The sequence below is a fragment of the Gossypium raimondii genome, chromosome 6 (genome assembly GCF_025698545.1).
Source record: "Gossypium raimondii isolate GPD5lz chromosome 6, ASM2569854v1, whole genome shotgun sequence".
In the NCBI taxonomy this organism is placed as follows: domain Eukaryota; kingdom Viridiplantae; phylum Streptophyta; class Magnoliopsida; order Malvales; family Malvaceae; genus Gossypium; species Gossypium raimondii.
Genome location: NC_068570.1, coordinates 24,394,463 through 24,404,618, shown reverse-complemented (window position 1 = coordinate 24,404,618; position 10,156 = coordinate 24,394,463). Strand labels below are relative to the sequence as shown.

At 28.8% G+C, this 10,156-nt stretch overlaps 1 long non-coding RNA gene across 1 annotated transcript; it reads right to left on the bottom strand.

Annotated features, from left to right (window-relative positions):
* Positions 1-8,819: 8,819 nt before the first annotated feature.
* Positions 8,820-9,630, bottom strand: LOC128041778 (uncharacterized). Its single transcript, XR_008196631.1, has 2 exons — positions 9,342-9,630; positions 8,820-9,039 (listed from the first exon to the last, which is right to left on the bottom strand). It is a non-coding gene; the product is annotated as an uncharacterized LOC128041778 (long non-coding RNA).
* Between the last annotated feature and the right edge of the window lie 526 nt (positions 9,631-10,156).

The following is a 10,156-nucleotide window of genomic DNA, read 5'->3' as shown; positions in this document are numbered from 1 at the left end:
AATGGTAGACTAGGTTCATATAATAAATGGTTGGTTGTTAAGAATAGGGTAATTCAATGGTAAATTTACTCTTATTGACATAAGGTAAGTAATTAAAGCTATATTTTCTTATATGGTTTATTGCATCATGTCAACTTTTCAAACTTCAAAACATTTTAATTGAATCATTAAGATATCGATATCATATCAGTCAAGTCATGCTGGCATTTTAGATGCTAAATACTTGTTTGGATTTGATGTGGAATATATTAAAAATATAATGTGCTTATGGCATGGATAGTTGGGATTTGAAGAAAAAATAGCCTTCCTAAATTTTACTAATAATATAATTTATGTTTCTTTTCGGTCCAAGCAGTTAATGCATAAGCAATATTTAACAAAAAGATTTAATCTGAAACAACATTGATAGTATGATGGCTAAATTAAAACATTTTAAATTTGAGAACCAATTTAAAATCTGAAGCATAGGGTAGGGACATATGATGTAATTAACCTTTTTTAATTATCCAAATTGTTACATTATGAGGGTAACAACTTTCTGACTAAGCTTATTTCTTCCATAAAGTTCATTTTTACAATGACTATAATGTTACTTTGTATGCACGTAAGTATCCTTGCATGTATGTTTACATACTAAGAAATATTGTTTCGCAAATGGTATTGACTGATTGTTTCAAAACCAAAACTTTCTGAATCTAAAAGAGTGTCTACAACAACATTTTCCCTAAATGATTATTATCCTTTTATAAATGATATGTGTACGGAAGAATTGACAGAAGCAAGTATAGTTTAGTTTTGTCAATGTATCTTCTTCTTCTTCTCAACCATTACCATCTCTTTATAGATTGTGTTGTATTGTATGTATGTCATTTGTTTTTATCTATCTCCCCGTAGCTTTTCCTACCAAATAAATATTTAAGTTTCTAAAATGAATTTCGGTTTGGTGGATCAATATACTCGTTAATACCAATAAGTGTTAGGTTAGTGATAAATTATATTACATTCTTAAAGAGAATTCAGGTTCAAATTTTAAAGATGACATTGTTAGGAGGAGCAGTCGCGAACCCCAAAAGGATTAGTCTTCATGAATTGTTAAACAAGCATGGAGGATGCCTTGATTCCACCACAGACGAAAAAAAAACTATGTTAATGCAAATATCAAATTTTGGGTCGTTGAGTGTCCATAAATTATTTTATGATCTTTCTCTTCATGTCGTCTATGGTCACTACTAAAAGAAATCGTTCACCTTGCTTTTTCCTTCAGGTCATCTACAAAATCAAATTAAAACTTACAAATAGGCATTCATAAAAAAAGTTAAACTACATTAATAGTCATTCAACTATTAATAAATTTCTTTTTTGGTCACCAACTGATAAATTACTAATGGGAAGATAACTTGACAGCTTTTAAAATTGGCATAATCGTAGCTTTAGTCCTCAACATTTATACATTGTATCAACTTAGTATTGATTCCAAAAAAATTAACCCTCAACATTTACACATTCGTAATTTGGTCTATTTTGTTTTGCAATTCTACTTTTATTTGTGACATTGAGGGTTAATTTTAAAAGAATGAGAAAAGATGAAAATTATTATCTTGGATTATTGAGTGCTTCCAGTTTTGGTATATTTCTAATCAAATTTAGTTAATAGATTTTTTAGCTTTTTAGGTGAAAAAAAGGACAAAATTACACAATGTGTAAATGTTGAAGGTTAAATTTTTAGAATTAAGACTAAATTGATACAATGTATAAATGTTGACGTTAAAGTTATTATTATGCTAATTTTAAAAGTTATCACGTCATCTTCCCGTCAACTATTAATGATTAGTGACCAAAAACAAAAAAAAAATCGAATAGTTTGATGACCATTGTGTAACATTTCATAATTGCGTGACCAAAAAAAACTAACCAATAGTTGAGTAACTACAAATGTAGTTGACCCTAAAAAAATGACATGGAGAAAGGTTCAACTTAAGGTGATCATAAAAGCCCAACCATTTTAATTCACTTAATCTAAACCCAAAAAATGACACAAGTTAGAAATTATTTAAATTCAAAATGGCTTAAATTTGGAATGATTAAAACCCAGAATCACCTAAACAAGTCGTTTGAAATGATTCCAGTTTTAGTGAAAAACCTAAATGGAAAAACTCAAATGACTTGAACTCAAAATCTCTCAACTTAAAACCCCTGATTGATAAACTCAATTAATAACATGAAATCGAAACTGACTCAAATCAAAATTGATATGAATCTAAAATAACTCCAACAGCAAAGATTCAAGTATAAAATAAAAAAAAAATTAAAATCGAAAATGATGTAACCTAAATTCTCACAACCTGAAATGGACCCAACCTCTTGATGTTTGAAAAATATGAAAACCAAATGGGAAACGACTAAAAAGAAACAAAGCATAATAGTGTTGTAGTTAATAGAGCCACTAAATACAAGCAGCGCAGAGTGGAATTGAAGCTTCAATCAGTTGTGATAGCGATGTGAGAAAAGGAGAATATATATATATATATATATTGTCACTAATTAAAGGGTCGAGTGATTCTAACTACATTTAAAAACAATAACAGATAGACTGGAACACAAATATATGAAAAATCTGAGAGACAAAGAATAACGAAACATGGTAGCTTTATTGTTGTGAATGCGCTACTGGTTTGTTAGGTCCTTTCCCTACAAAGATATTCTCAATGTCATAAAGTCAATCTCTTAATGTAACTTCACAATACCTTGCAATGAAAGCGACACATGCACATCTGCATATATGCTCCTTTCCCATGTGTTAAGAAAGAGGAGGAAAATTTTAACTAATAACCCCAAGTATATTGTATATAGAGTTTCAGCTAATCCAATCCATGAGTTACTTCTTAACAAAAATTATTGATTCGATTAGTGTTTTCTCAATCGAATCAAATCGACTGGCTAAATTAGAAATTAGTGATCCGACTAATGACATAAATTCAAATATATATCAGATTGTTTATGAGCTAGTAAAAACTTAGAAACCGAAACAAAAAATTTGTTGAATTGAATTTTTAATATTTTAAAAATTATGAATTTTTAATTGTTCAACTGATTTAATCATTTGTCCAATTTTTAAAATATTGGGTTCAGTGTCTACTTTACAATTACATATATGAGTTAATTCCGCCAAATGATCCTCAGTTTAAAAACATTTTAATTGAGTGTTTACTGTTAGCCTAGTTATCAAATAGTTTCTTATTCAATGCAACGCACAGATTTAATTATATATAAATTAAAATATACTATATTTATTTATTAAAAATCATTGTAAATTTTGTAACTTTTCAAAAATATTATGATTAAAAAGTAAAATGAAATAATATAAAATTTTAGTTTTAGAATATTGATAGCCTATATTATGACAATTTGTATCAGTTTTATTTTACTTTAGAAAGAATTTGTAGAGTAAAAATAAAATAATATACAAATGTGTTTGCGAATACTATGCAAGTCCACTATTTATAGGATGAAAAAATGTGAAGTTATTCAAATTTCCTTAAACTATAGAATATGTTTGATATTATTTTATTCTAATTTCTTTAATTTTTTATTTTAAATTACCAAATATGTGAAGTTATATTTGATATTATTGAACATATTTGCAATCAATTCAAAAATTCCAAAAAATTAGTTTAATCCGTCACTAAGAAAAAAAGAAAAAATTAATGCATTTAAGAATTATTTCATTATTTTTTCACTAGTTTCACTAATTGTTGCCATTGTGAGTATACAATATTTAAATATTTTCACATATAAAACATTTTTATTCTCATTTGTACACTATTACATTTAATGAGACCCATAAAATATAGGATAAATTACACCAATAGTCACTCAACTTTGGGGTAGCTGACAAAACAATCACTCAGGTTTCAATTTAGTCACTCAACTTTCAAAAAATAACAAAACAGTCATTAACGTTATTGGAAACTAACAAGTCAGTCACTCATTAAAATTTTCCGTCACAGACTTAATGGGATAGTTGATGCGGCCAGTTAACTAGCTGATGTGGCCAGTTAACTTGCCACGTTGGATAAGTAGTCAAATGGTCAAAAAGAAAAGAAAAGATGATTGGCTAAGGGTAAAAACAAGAATAAGAGAAATGGAGAAGAAGGAGAAGAAGAAAGGAAAATGGAAAATTACCCATCGGGTATAATCGCCAGTGGTGGTTATTGATCGGAAAAGCAGTAGTATTCGAGGGATTGATTGGGAAATTCATTTTGGCTTTCAGTCCACGTAGTGTCATCGCCGCTGTATCGTAAGCTCGAGCCGCTTCTTCGGCGGAATTGAAAGTACCTAACCAAACTCAGTTTTTTTCCATGACTCTCAGATCTTAGCTACGAATCTTCCCCATGGTCTTTTTTGAACAACTCTGTATTTGGGTTCTTCTCCATCAGGGACGACGGTGGCGACGAGACCCCTCCCTCTCCTCATCGAAAAATAAGTTAAAAAATTGGGATATTTTTTCAAATCTCACAAAAGGGTTATCCAAAATCAAGTGTATAAGCTCAAAATATTAAATAAATGGTAATAATTGTTACAGAAATACAAAGGGGATTGATGATGAAAAAAGTGCAAGAACCAAAACCCCAAGCAATGCAAGAGCCAAAACCGCCTAGACATCTCTGCAAAAGCTATGAGAAAAGCTATATCTGGGAACCCACCGAAGGTAACTAGCTTTCTTTTGTTCAAGTTCCCGAAAAAGGAACACTCTATTTTAGCATGGACAAGGTTAAGGTGCTTGGTTTTGGTGAATCTAGCTAAAGAAGAGCTTGGGTTTTTAGCTAAAAACGATTTAGGTGTGCAGATTTCAAGGTCTTGAATGTGTTGAAATGCTTCTCGAGGTCAAGTCTTTTTGAGTCAGAATCTTTTGCGACCCCAAAGTCAGGGGAGTCGAAGCCTTCCAATATTTTTTTTACACACAAAGGATTCAAATGCAAAGAACTTATGGCTTTCTCTTGCAAAAACAGCTCCAGGTTCAATGGTTTTAGCAGTTGCATCAAGATGGTTATGGTGGGAACCTCGATGATCATGATGCGGCGGAGGGCTTTGGCCATGGAGGCATCAATGTCGTGGAAGCATAGTCGTCTTTGAGTTCCTGGATTTTGACCCTTGGGAATCGCCGATATGAAGTCCTTCCATTTTCTCTTCTTCTCCTCCTTTTCTTCTTTTCTTCTTCTTCTCCATTTCTTCTCTTATTCTTCTTTTTCTCTTATTCTTCTATTGCCCAGACTTCTTAAATGGGAGCCCACCATTAAATGTCATGTCACTTTTCTGTTACATCTGTAACAGAAAATGGTTAAAAGGACTATTTTGTTATTTTTCGAAAGTTAAGCGACTGAATTGAAACCTAAGTGATTGTTTTGTCAACTACCCCAAAGTTAAGTGACTGTTGGTGTAATTTACCCTAAAATATATTCACATGTTAAATGTTCATGTGCCTTATAAATATAAGGTCATTTGTGGAACATTAAAGCTTGCCACATAAGTTAGTTTCCAATTTTGCTTAAAGACATTGCTAAAGTATTCATACTAGTTTTTATCCCATGTTATGCATAAGTTTGTTGTATATATCTATTAAAATGTATATTTGTTTATTAATTTAAAATCATTTTTAAAATCTGTAACATTTGACAAATAAAATATTTAAAATTAAAATTCATATAAATACGAATGCTTGGTTTTTTAGTCTTCATTTATGATACTATAATGATTTTAAAACCATATATATATGATATTAATTTAACAAAATAAATATTCAAGTATGTATTCATTTCAAAAATTTACTGTAATTCCATATAAATTAATATTAATATATATTATATATTATATTCATGTTAAGAATTATCAATGCCACATAGATATGTAACTATTGTAAAATTTTAAATTATTTAATTAATATATAAATCAATATAGAAAAATAAAACAATATGTGTATCATATATATTTATTTGGCATAATATCTTTTTGGCCCTCTAATTTTACAAAAATCATTTTAACCTTTTATTTAATTTTTATCTTTTTAGCCCTTGAACTTGTATTTTTTGTCAAATCACTCCAAAATGGATGGAAAAGTTTACGTAGAATTTAATTAAATTTTTAAAAATATTAAAATATTTTTATAATTTTATATATTTCAATAGTTTTAATGATTTTTAACTTTTAAAATTTTTAAAAAAAATTAATTAAATGTTAATGTGTTACCTACATGGCAATCCACGTATAAGCCACATTAGCACACTTAAAAACCTTAACTTTTCTATCCATTTTGGGATAGTTTGACAAAAAAAACGCAAGGTTAAGGGCTAAAAAAGCAATAAATTAAATAAATAACTAAAATGATTTTTTTAATAAAGTTGGAAGGCCAAATAAATTATTATGCCTATTTATTTTGATATGTTATTTAAGATATTGTGTCTCACATGCTTTATATGATTTTTGTAAAAATAGAATTACTATTTTTAATCATAATTAATTCTATTCATTTAAAAATGCTTAAACTAACCTAAAAACTATAAACTAAAGTTTTTAAGTTTTCCAAAAAAACTGAAAAATTCCATTTATTCAAAATGTAATGAGACAATATTCAAGTTAATAAATATTTTAAAATTTATTCAAAATCATTGTTACTAATAAGCGATTATTTCAAAACTAAAGGCAACAATTTTAATTTAATAAGGACTAATATCATAATTTTAAAAAGTTATTAAGTAAATTGATTTCAATAATATTTGAAAGAAGGATCAAATTGTGAAACTATTAATATTTAAAAATTTATGAAGCAAAAAGGATATGAATATGTGTTTAGTTAGTTTAATGCCAAATGTAAAAAAAAATTTACTATGTGAACATAATGCTTATTTTCATTTTCAAATCCAACCTTGTAATGTATAATAAGCTTGTATGTCCGTACGATATACATGTTAGTTGTATTTATTTTAATAAATTTTAAAAATTAATATGAAAATGTTAATTGTTTCGTAATTGAGGATTGAAAAACAATTAGAATATCAATTTTTCATAAAGAGTGTATATCTTATTATGTTAAACGAAAAGAATAAGTTATAATAAATATTTTTAAAATTATGTTTTTATAACTAATTAAAAACATGAGGGATTAACTTTGTAATTTCACGATCTTTATAAGAATAAAATTAAAATGGAAAGGCCTTTTATTGGAAATAAAATAATATATATCATATTTAGGCATTAAGTGTTAGTTTGGGTGCATTGGAGCATATTCAAAATCGTAGATCAAATTATAAATACATATTAGTTACTATATGGATAACTAAGATCTGTCGTGTTAAAAAGGAAACAAATAGTGTCAATAAAATTTAGTTGGAGCATTTCTTGTTTTTCTTTTCTTTTTAACAGGTTAGATCCAAGTTGTCTATATAGTAGATACCTTCATATTTATGATTTGATCATGTGATTTAAATATATTTCATGTCAAATCTAAATTGTCATTTAATGCCTAAATTGAAGGTTGGGCTAACGAAAGAATTTGATTTATTCAAAATTAATGCTTTAAAATTCAAGGACGGATTTAAAATTGAAGTGATAGTTTGGTGCAATTAAGCATTTATGAAGCGGAAAGAGAACAATAATAAATTAGAGGTAAATCACCTATTAAAATGCATAAAGAAGGATATGATTTTAATTAATTACATTGTAATAAAGTACTTAAGATTTGGTCTAAAACTTGATTGATATTTCTGGCTTTAGTGCAACAATCCATATCTAGTGAAAAGATTCCTTCCTTTGTTTTTCCTGCATTTTCATTTTGCGTTGTGACAAAAGATTCCTAACCCCAAAATGTTTCAAGGATTGAATTGGGGCGGATGGGATCACAATTTGATTTTTTATCATCCGCATAAAAATAAAAATATTAAAAAATATAATATAGTTGGGTGACCAAAAAAAAGATAAAATTAAATAGTTACGTGAGTAAAAAAATGTTAATAGTTAGATGATCATTTTGCAACTATTTGTATTTGGATAACAGAAAAAAAAAGTAATTGAATCACTATTAGTATAATTTACTTTTAAATATTCGGACCAAAATGATTTCAGATAAAAAATCTGTATCCTAATCTAATCTAAAATAAGTTTATTAAACCAAATCAACTCGACAGATGTATATGAAAGTTGAGTAAACTGTAAATGTAGGAGTAGTTTAGATGAAAACCTCTTTGATTAAAACCCTAAATAAATGTTGCCCATTCCGAGTGCCCTATCCCCTACTTTGGGCATTGTCTTATATTGTTGGGAGGGAAATCATACTACGTTACTATTCATTTTTTTATCAGGTTTGTTTTAGGGTTTTAATATCAAACCAGTTCAGTTTCGCTTGTTTTATTGTCAAAAACGTAATAAAAAAATTATATTAATATTTATATATACTTATAAATTATTTAAATAAACATATTTTATTATTTCAAATAATAAAAAATCATTTAATTGAATCCAACTGAATGAATTTAGACTCAAGAAATTTTAAAATACTACTTTTGCCCAACTTTATTTGTATACAAAAATATCTTTGTTGAGGACAAATTGGAGTATATGCAAAAACATATTTAAACAGTTAAGTTTAATTGCTTTTTGGTCCAAATTTTAAATTAATATCTCAACTTTAAAATATTTAATATACCAAATATTATATCAATTTTAAGCATATATATATTAAATAATAAAAAAATCATATCAATTAAGTTTTTTTGTCAATCTAATCTATTAGTTTGTCTCAAATGCTAGCTCAAATCCAAGGTGAAATATATTTAAAATACGTTTGTAATACCTAAATTTTACCCGTCCCTTTTGTAAATAAAAAAACAGCCATAGTGTCCAAATACAAAACGGGCTACAAGGCCCAAACCAAAATAAAGTGGTGGCCCAAATTACAATGGCCCAAAACGGATAAAACCCTAGGGTTTCTAATCTTCAACAGCGCCGCAGTCGAGCCTTGCCTCACCCCCGAATCTTCACGATCTACACCTGCGAACACAAGAAAGGAAACAAAAATCAAATCAAACCAAATCAAATCAAATCAAGCAGATTTTTCGTTTCCATTTCTTGTATTTTCATTCGGCTATATAAAGCCATTGTAATATTGTAAAGGGGGGGATTTTTTTTAAAAAAATCAAAAAAGGGCCCTATCTTTTACATTACAAACAGAGGCATAAGAGAATAAAGGTTGATATTTGCGTTTCTATTTTATTTTTATTCTTTTTTTTCGATTATATCTATTTATTTTATTATTTTTATAAATAATATAAATATAAAAGGAAGGAAAAAACCTGTTTTAGGCCCCTAACCGCCGTGGATGGCCAAGGAAGTCGTCACCGAGGATTGACGACCGGAAGCCGAAAGGTTTTTTTGCTTCTAGAGGCCCATTCGTCAATATTTCGCGAGGTTTGAGCCCGGATCTACGCTCAAGAGGTTAAGAAGGTTAAAAGGGGAATTTTTTTTTCCGGCCACCGTGGACGATGGTACCGGCGCCGGAGATAGGCGGCCGGTACGGTGGCCGGCGAGGGTCCGATGACCGACCAATGGTCGGAGGACTAAAGGGTTGAGAGGTTTTTTTAAAAAAAAGGATTTGTTTTTTTAAAAAGAAGGTTTTGAAAATAAAATTTGAGGTTGAAAATTGGCTTAAATAGGCCAATCAAAACGGCGCCGTTTTAGAGGGGGAGGATCCGCGCGTCGACCCGACCCGGACCCAGGATCCGCGTGTTTTCGCGCGGAGGGGGAAATTGCACTTTTAGCCCCTCCGCCTTTTTATATATTTTCAATTAAGTACTTTTTTTTTAAATTTTGGCCTTTAATTTATTTTAAATTCCAATTAGATCCGTTTGAACGGCGCCGTTTTAGAGGAGAAGGGAAAATTTCCCTTCCAGCCCCTCTATGTAATTCGTGAGTCCAATTAAGTCCTCCAGACTTTATTTATTTGCGGATTTACCCCCTTTATTTTTACTAGCGATTTGATTTAGTCCTTTTTTATATATTTCTCTTAAAATCAATATTTTAATAATGTTTTCAACTTCCATAAATAATTATTATTATATATATAGTTTTATGTATATATTTCTACTAAAAAACATATTTTATATTCACA